This window comes from Macaca nemestrina, chromosome 13 (genome assembly GCF_043159975.1).
Source record: "Macaca nemestrina isolate mMacNem1 chromosome 13, mMacNem.hap1, whole genome shotgun sequence".
Taxonomy (NCBI): Eukaryota; Metazoa; Chordata; class Mammalia; order Primates; family Cercopithecidae; genus Macaca; species Macaca nemestrina.
Window position 1 is genome coordinate 52,187,913 of NC_092137.1, and position 8,361 is coordinate 52,196,273.

Below are 8,361 nucleotides of genomic sequence, written 5' to 3' on the forward strand. Positions count from 1 at the left end.
GGAGGAAGATCTACCAAGCAAATGGAGAATTTTAAAAAGCAGGGGTTGTAATCCTAGTCTCTGATAAAACAGACTTTAAACCATCAAAGATCAAAAGAGACAAAGAAGGCCATTACATAATGGTAAAGGGATCAATTCATCAGGAAGAGCAAACTATCCTAAATATATATGCACCCAATACAGAAGCACACAGATTCATAAAGCAACTCCTTAGAGACTTACAAAGAGACTTAGACTCCCATAAAATAAAAAAGGGAGACTTCAACACCCCACTGTCAACATTAGACAGATCAATGAGACAGAAAGTTAACAAGGATATCCAAGAATTGAACTCAAATCTGCACCAAGCGGACCTAATAGACATCTACAGAACTCTCCACCCCAGAGCAACAGAATATAAATTCTTCTCAGTACCATATCACACTTATTCCAATATTGGCCACATAATTGGAAGTAAAGCACTCCTCAGCAAATGTAAAAGAACAGAAATTATGACAAACTCTCTTTCAGACCACAGTGCAATCAAACTAGAACTCAGGACTAAGAAACTCAATCAAAACCACTCAACTACATGGAAACTGAACAACCTGCTCCTGAATGACTACTGGGTCCATAACGAAATGAAGGCAGAAATAAAGATGTTCTTTGAAACCAATGAGAACAAAGATACAACATACCAGAATCTCTGGACACATTTAAAGCAGTGTGTAAAGGGAAATTTATAGCACTAAATGCCCACAAGAGAAAGCAGGAAAGATCTAAAATTGACACTCTAACATCACAATTAAAGGAACTAGAGAAGCAAGAGCAAACACATTCAAAAGCTAGCAGAAGACAAGAAATAACTAAGATCAGAGCCGAACTGAAGGAGATAGAGATACAAAAAACCCTCCAAAAAATCAATGAGTCCAGCTGGTTTTTTGAAAAGATCAACAAAATCGATAGACCACTAGCAAGTCTAATAAAGAAGAAAAGAGAGAAGAATCAAATAGACCCAATAAAAAATGATAAAGGGGATATCACCACCAACCCCGCAGAAATACAAACTGCCATCAGAGAATACTATAAACACCTCTGTGCAAATAAACTAGAAAATCTAGAAGAAATGGATAATTTCCTGGACACTTACACTTGCCCAAGAGTAAACCAGGAAGAAGTTGAAACCCTGAATAGACCAATAGCAGGCTCTGAAATTGAGGCAATAATTAATAGCCTACCAACCAAAAAAAGTCCAGGACCAGACAGATTCACAGCTGAATTCTACCAGAGGTATGAGGAGGAGCTGGTACCATTCCTTCTGAAACTATTCCAATCAATAGAAAAAGAGGGAATCCTCCCTAATTCATTTTATGAGGCCAACATCATCCTAATTCCAAAGCCTGGCAGAGACACAACAAAAAAAGAGAATTTTAGACCAATATCCCTGATGAACATCGATGCAAAAATCCTCAATATAATATTGGCAAACCGAATCCAGCAGCACATCAAAAAGCTTATCCACCATGATCAAGCGGGCTTCATCCCTGGGATGCAAGGCTGGTTCAACATACACAAATCAATAAACCTAATCCAGCATATAAACAGAACCAAAGACAAAAACTACATGATTATCTCAATAGATACAGAAAAGGCCTTTGACAAAATTCAACAGCCCTTCATGCTAAAAACGCTCAATAAATTCGGTATTCATGGAACGTATCTCAAAATAATAAGAGCTATTTATGACAAACCCACAGGCAATATCATACTGAATGGGCAAAAACTAGAAGCATTCCCTTTGAAAACCGGCACAAGACAGGGATGCCCTCTCTCACCACTCCTATTCAACATAATGTTGGAAGTTCTGGCTAGGGCAATCAGGCAAGAGAAAGAAATCAAGGGTATTCAGTTAGGAAAAGAAGAAGTCAAATTGTCCCTGTTTGCAGATGACATGATTGTATATTTAGAAAACCTCATCGTCTCAGCCCAAAATCTCCTTAAGCTGATAAGCAACTTCAGCAGAGTCTCAGGATACAAAATTAATGTGTAAAAATCACAAGCATTCTTATACACCAGTAACAGACAAACAGAGCCAAATCAGGAATGAACTTCCATTCACAATTGCTTCAAAGAGAATAAAATACCTAGGAATCCAACTTACAAGGGATGTAAAGCACCTCTTCAAGGAGAACTACAAACCACTGCTCAGTGAAATAAAAGAGGACACAAACAAATGGAAGAACACACCATGCTCATGGATTGGAAGAATCAATATCCTGAAAATGACCATACTGCCCTAGTTAATTTATAGATTCAATGTCATCCCCATTAAGCTACCAATGAATTTCTTCACAGAATTGGTAAAAACTGCTTTAAAGTTCATATGGAACCAAAAAAGAGCCCACGTTGCCAAGACAATCCTAAGTCAAAAGAACAAAGTTGGAGGCATCACGCTACCTGACTTCAAATTATACTACAAGGCTACAGTAACCAAAACAGCATGATACTGGTACCAAAACAGAGATATAGACCAATGGAAGAGAACAGAGTCCTCAGAAATAATACCACACATCTGCAGCCATCTGATCTTTGACAAACCTGAGAGAAACAAGAAATGGGGAAAGGATTCCCTATTTAATAAATGGTGCTGGGAAAATTGGCTAGCCATAAGTAGAAAGCTGAAACTGGATCCTTTCCTTACTCCTTATACAAAAATTAATTCAAGATGGATTGCAGACTTAAATGTTAGACCTAATACCATAAAAACCCTAGAAGAAAACCTAGGTAATACCATTCAGGTCATAGGCATGGGCAAAGACTTCATGTCTAAAACACCAAAAGCAATGGCAACAAAAGCCATAATTGACAAATGGGATATAATTAAACTAAAGAGCTTCTGCACAGAAAAAGAAACTACCATCAGAGTGAACAGGTAACCTACAGAATGGGAGAACATTTTTGCAATTTACTCATCTGACACAGGGCTAATATCCAGAACCTACAAAGAACTCAAACAAATTTACAAGAAAAAAACAAACAACCCCATCAAAAAGTGGGCAAAGGATATGAACAGACATTTCTCAAAAGAAGACATGCATACAGCCAACAGACACATGAAAAAAATGCTCGTCATCACTAGCCATCAGAGAAATGCAAATCAAAACCACAATGAGATACCATCTCACACCAATTAGAATGGCCATCATTAAAAAATCAGGAAACAACAGGTGCTGGAGAGGATGTGGAGAAATAGGAACACTTTTACACTGTTGGTGAGATTGTAAACTAGTTCAACCATTGTGGAAAACAGTATGGCGATTCCTCAAGGATCTAGAACTAGAAATACCATATGACCCAGCCATCCCATTACTGGGTATATACCCAAAGGATTATAAGTCATGCCACTATAAAGACACATGCACACATATGTTTATTGTGGCACTATTCACAATAGCAAAGACTTGGAATCAACCCAAATATCCATCAGTGACAGACTGGATTAAGAAAATGTGGCACATATACACCACGGAATACTATGATCCATAAAGAAGGATGAGTTTGTGTCCTTTGTAGGGACATGGATGCAGCTGGAAACCATCATTCCCAGCAAACTATCGCAAGAACAGAAAACCAAACACTGCATGTTCTCACTCATAAGTGTGAATTGAACAATGAGATCACTTGGACTCAGGAAGGGGAACATCACACACCAGGGCCTATTATGGGGAGTGGGGAGGGAGGGCATTGGGAGTTATATACCTGATGTAAATGACGAGTTGATGGGTGCTGACGAGTTGATGGGTACAGCACACCCACATGGCACAGGTATACATTTGTTACAAACCTACACGTTGTGCTCATGTACCCTAGAACTTAAAGTATAATAATAATAATCATAATAAATGTGGTGAAATAAAATGTTTTCTGGGAATATATAAATTAGGTCATTTATATTACTTACTTGTTTGGAAAATAAAAGCCAACCCAAAAACAAAACAAAGCTATTTATTACATATAAGGGAGTCAAGTTGTCCTTACATTTCTCATAGCTATATTTAATAGTTAAAAAATGATGGGAAAGTTTATGAGATCCTCAGGTAAAACCAATCTATAAAACCTAGTAACTGCATAACCAATCACGTTGGTAAAATTTAACAAATCAAACAAACTGAAAACATTATATTAAGTGAAATAATCCAGGCACAGAAATACAAATACTGTACAATGTAACTTATATGTGGAATCTAAAAAAAGTGATGTCTTGGAAGTAGAGAGTAGAATAGTGGTTTTCAGAAATAGGGTGTTGGTGAGAAGGGGTTGGGGAGATGTAAGTCAAACGCAATAAAATTGTAGTTAGATAGAATGAGTAAGTTTAAGAGATCTGTGGTACAACATGGTGACTATAGTCAATAACAATATATTTTATTCTTGAAAATTTCAGAGTGGGTAGATATTTATTGTTCTCACCACAACAATGACCACTATGTAAGGTAATGCGTATGTTACTTAGCTTGATTTAGCCATTTCACAATGTATATTCATTTCAAAGCATCATATTATGTATTATAAATATATAATTTTGTCAATTAAAAAAATTAAAATAAAAAATACGCAGGCTGTAGAGAAAATAAATCTTTGAAATTTTTTAAATAAACTATTGGATGTTGAAATTCTACAAACCAAAATATAGAGAAGTCATAACAAACATTGAATCTTTTTAGATATATAAATAAGGTTAATAATTGGAAGTTAGGGATACAGAAAAATGTAAAAGTGACACATATTAATAATAGAGCTATTGGGAATATAGAAAAAATGTAAATGTTACAAATCTTGGTAATGTAGCTGTCTGTTAACAACAATTGAGAGGAAGAAGGAGAAACATGGGAGAAACATAAGGATGCTGTTCTTCTCATTATATATAATTGAGTACTAAAGGTATTATTACAGATTATAAATCCAGAAAAAAGTTTACACATATAAAGATGTAGAAGTAACCAACAGTATGAAAGTAACATTGTTTTATTTTTGTAGCAATAAATACAACACTTTTATGATACCATATATATATGTAAGAACAAAAGCTTGAATAATGATGGTATATTAGGGCTCTCAAGAGGGGCAGAACCAATAGGATCTATGTATATAAGAAAGGGAGTTTATTAGTGAAAATTGACTCACACAATCACAAGGTTAAGTTCCAAGATACGCCATCTGCAAGTTGAGGTGCAAGGAAGCCAGTGGTGGATCAGCCCGAGTCTTAAAACCTCAAAAGTAGGGAAGCTGACAGTGCAGCCTTCAGTCTGTGTCCAAAGGCCCGAGAGCCCCTATAAAACCACTGAAGTAAGTCCAAGAGTCCAAAAGCTGAAGAACTCACAGTCTGATGTACGAGGGTAGGAAGCATCCAGCACGGGGAAAAGATGAAGGCTGGAAGACTCAGCAAGTCAAGTCCTTCCACTTTCTTCTTCCTGCTTTATTCTAGCCGCACTGACAGCAGATTAGATGGTGCCCACCCAGATGAAGGGTGGGTTGGCCTCTCCCAACCCACTGATTCAAATGTTAGTATCCTTTGGCGACACCCTTACAGACACACCCAGGAACAATACTTTGCATCCTTCAATTCAATCAGTTGACACTTGCTATTAACCATGACAAGTACACCTCTCGTCAATTTGAACCCATGCACATCTCTTAAAATCATACATAATCTTTAAATAAAGACAATAATATGGTTGTAATTGAACCTAACATAATACAGCTATCCTTCATACAATTGGGCACTCCGAGGTGGCCATGTCCAGGTCAGCTCTGGTGAGTGAAAGTCCATGTTGCTGAGTCCATGTGTAACCATCATCCCTGCCATGATGACCACTTTTTTCGTGGGCCCATTGGGTAAACACAGGGATGAAAATCTCATCTTAAGTTGTAGTTCCAATAATCCCCACATATCGTGGATGGGGCCCAGTGGGAGGTAATTGAATCATGGGGACAGCTACCTACATGATGTTCTCATGAGTTCTAGTGAGTCATTTCTCATGAGATCTGATGGTTTTACAGGGGGACTTTTCCCCCACTTCACTCTACACTTCTCCTTCCTGCCACCATGTGAATAAGGACATGTTTGCTTCCTCTACTGCCATGATTGGACATTTCCTGTGCCTCCCCATCCATGCTGAACAGTGAGTCAGTTAAACCTCTTTCCTTTATAAATTACCCAGTCTAGGGTATGTCTTTATTAGTAGTATGAGAACAGACTAATTCACTGAGCTTATGAAGTAACTATTCAACAAAAATGTTGGTTAGTAGAAATCATTTTTTTTTCTGCTCTAACAAAATGTCACAGATTGTGTAATTTAAAATAAACAGAAATTCATTGTCTCGTGGTTTTGTAGGCTGAGAAGTCCACAAGGGGCTGGCATTTGTCAAAGGCCTGATTTCAGAAGGGCAGATAGAGGGTTAGATAGACAGTGAGAGGGCAAAAATCCACTTCTCTGATTAGCAATCTACTGCTGGGATAATACCAATAATCCACTTATGAGGGTGGAGCCCTCATGACCTAAACACCTCTTAAACATCTCATCTCGTAATACTGTTAACAATTGCAATTACATATTTATATGAGTTAGGAGAGAACAAATATTTAAACTCTAGCAATCTATAATCATAAAATAGAGAATACATCTCCTATTTTAATTACTCATAAAATATTCACATAAATACATGGAAAGAAAAGATGCATTTACAAAATAAGAAATGTATAAACCATTTCTCTTGATGACAATGCAGTAAAATAAAAACATAATAACTACTAAAGGATGTCTTTTTATTAAATAATTTTAATAAAAAACACAGAAAACCTGATTATTTAAAAGATCAATACCATAGAGAAATGTACATATACAATAAGTCTAAAAAAAAGGAAAACAAAATAATAGCTACATATGATAAATACACAATGTAGCTGAATATTATACACAGTTTTCAACAAGTAAACTTGGAGTTCTTAATGAAATTCATAATTATTCTTAGTAAATGGAAACATTAATTCCACTAAGAGTAGTGGAAATTAAATTTTCACCCTCCTATCTATGCACCTATCTCAAATAATTTTATAGGTTAAATCTACCAGGCTATAAATAAAAATAATTCTTACAACATGTATTTCAAAGCATAACAAAAATTAAAGAATTTGAGTTAATCCATACCAAAATTAGATAAAGAAAAAACTGTAATTATATGTGTGCACATTTTTATTTATATGCAAACACTGAATAAATTTAAAACCTTAGAATTTCAAAATCTCTTTTTACCTAGCAACTGGAAATCTATCAGCTATAAAATTCTATTTGTATTGTTGCAAAACATTTTCTGCTAACTTTTTTAACATTTGAAACATTATTTTTAATTGACAAAAATTATATGTATTTATTGCATGTAATGTGATGTTTTGATATATGTATACATTATGAAATGATTAAATCAAGCTAATTAACATTTTAGTCCTCTCACATACTTAGCATTGTTTTGTGTTGAGAACATTTCAAACTACTCCCTTAGCAATTATCAAGTACATAATATACTGTTAACCATGGTTATCATGCTGTACAATAGCTCCCCAAAATATCTAAGTGGGATCATGCAATATTTGTCTTTTCTGTCCTGGCATAGGTCACTTACCATATTGTCCTCAAGGTTAACCAATGTTATTCAAAATGGCAGTTTTCCTTCTTCTTTAGGCTGAATAGCATTCCATTGTACATATATAACACATTTTCTTTATCCATTTATCTTTTGATGGACACTTAGGTTGATTCCGTCTCTTGGCTATTATGACTAGTGTTGTAATGAACATGAGAGTGCAGAAACCTCTGACACACTGATTTTATTTTATTTGGATATATATCTGAAAGTGGAATTGCTGGATCATACGATAGTTCTATTTTTAATTTTCTGAGAAACCTCCCTACTGTTTTTTTTCTAATGACTGTATTCATTTACATTACAATAGTATGCAAGAATTACCTTTCTTCCATATCCTTCCCAACATTTGTTGTCTTTTGTCTTTTTCATAATAGCCATTCTAACAGAAGTGGGAAGATATGTCATTGTGGTTTTAATTTGCATTTCTCTGATGAACTATGTTTAACATTTTAAAAATATAACTGTTGGCCGTTTGTATTTCCTGTTTGGAAAAATGTCTATTCAGTTCTTTTGCCCATTTTAAAATCAGATTATTTGTTTTCTTACTATTGAGTTGTTCACTTCTTTGGTTTCTGAATTCTAAATCCATACCATACACACTCAAGCCTTGTATTAGTCTGTTCTCATACCGCTAATAAAGACGTACCTGAGACTGGGTAATTTATAAGAAAAGAGGTTTAA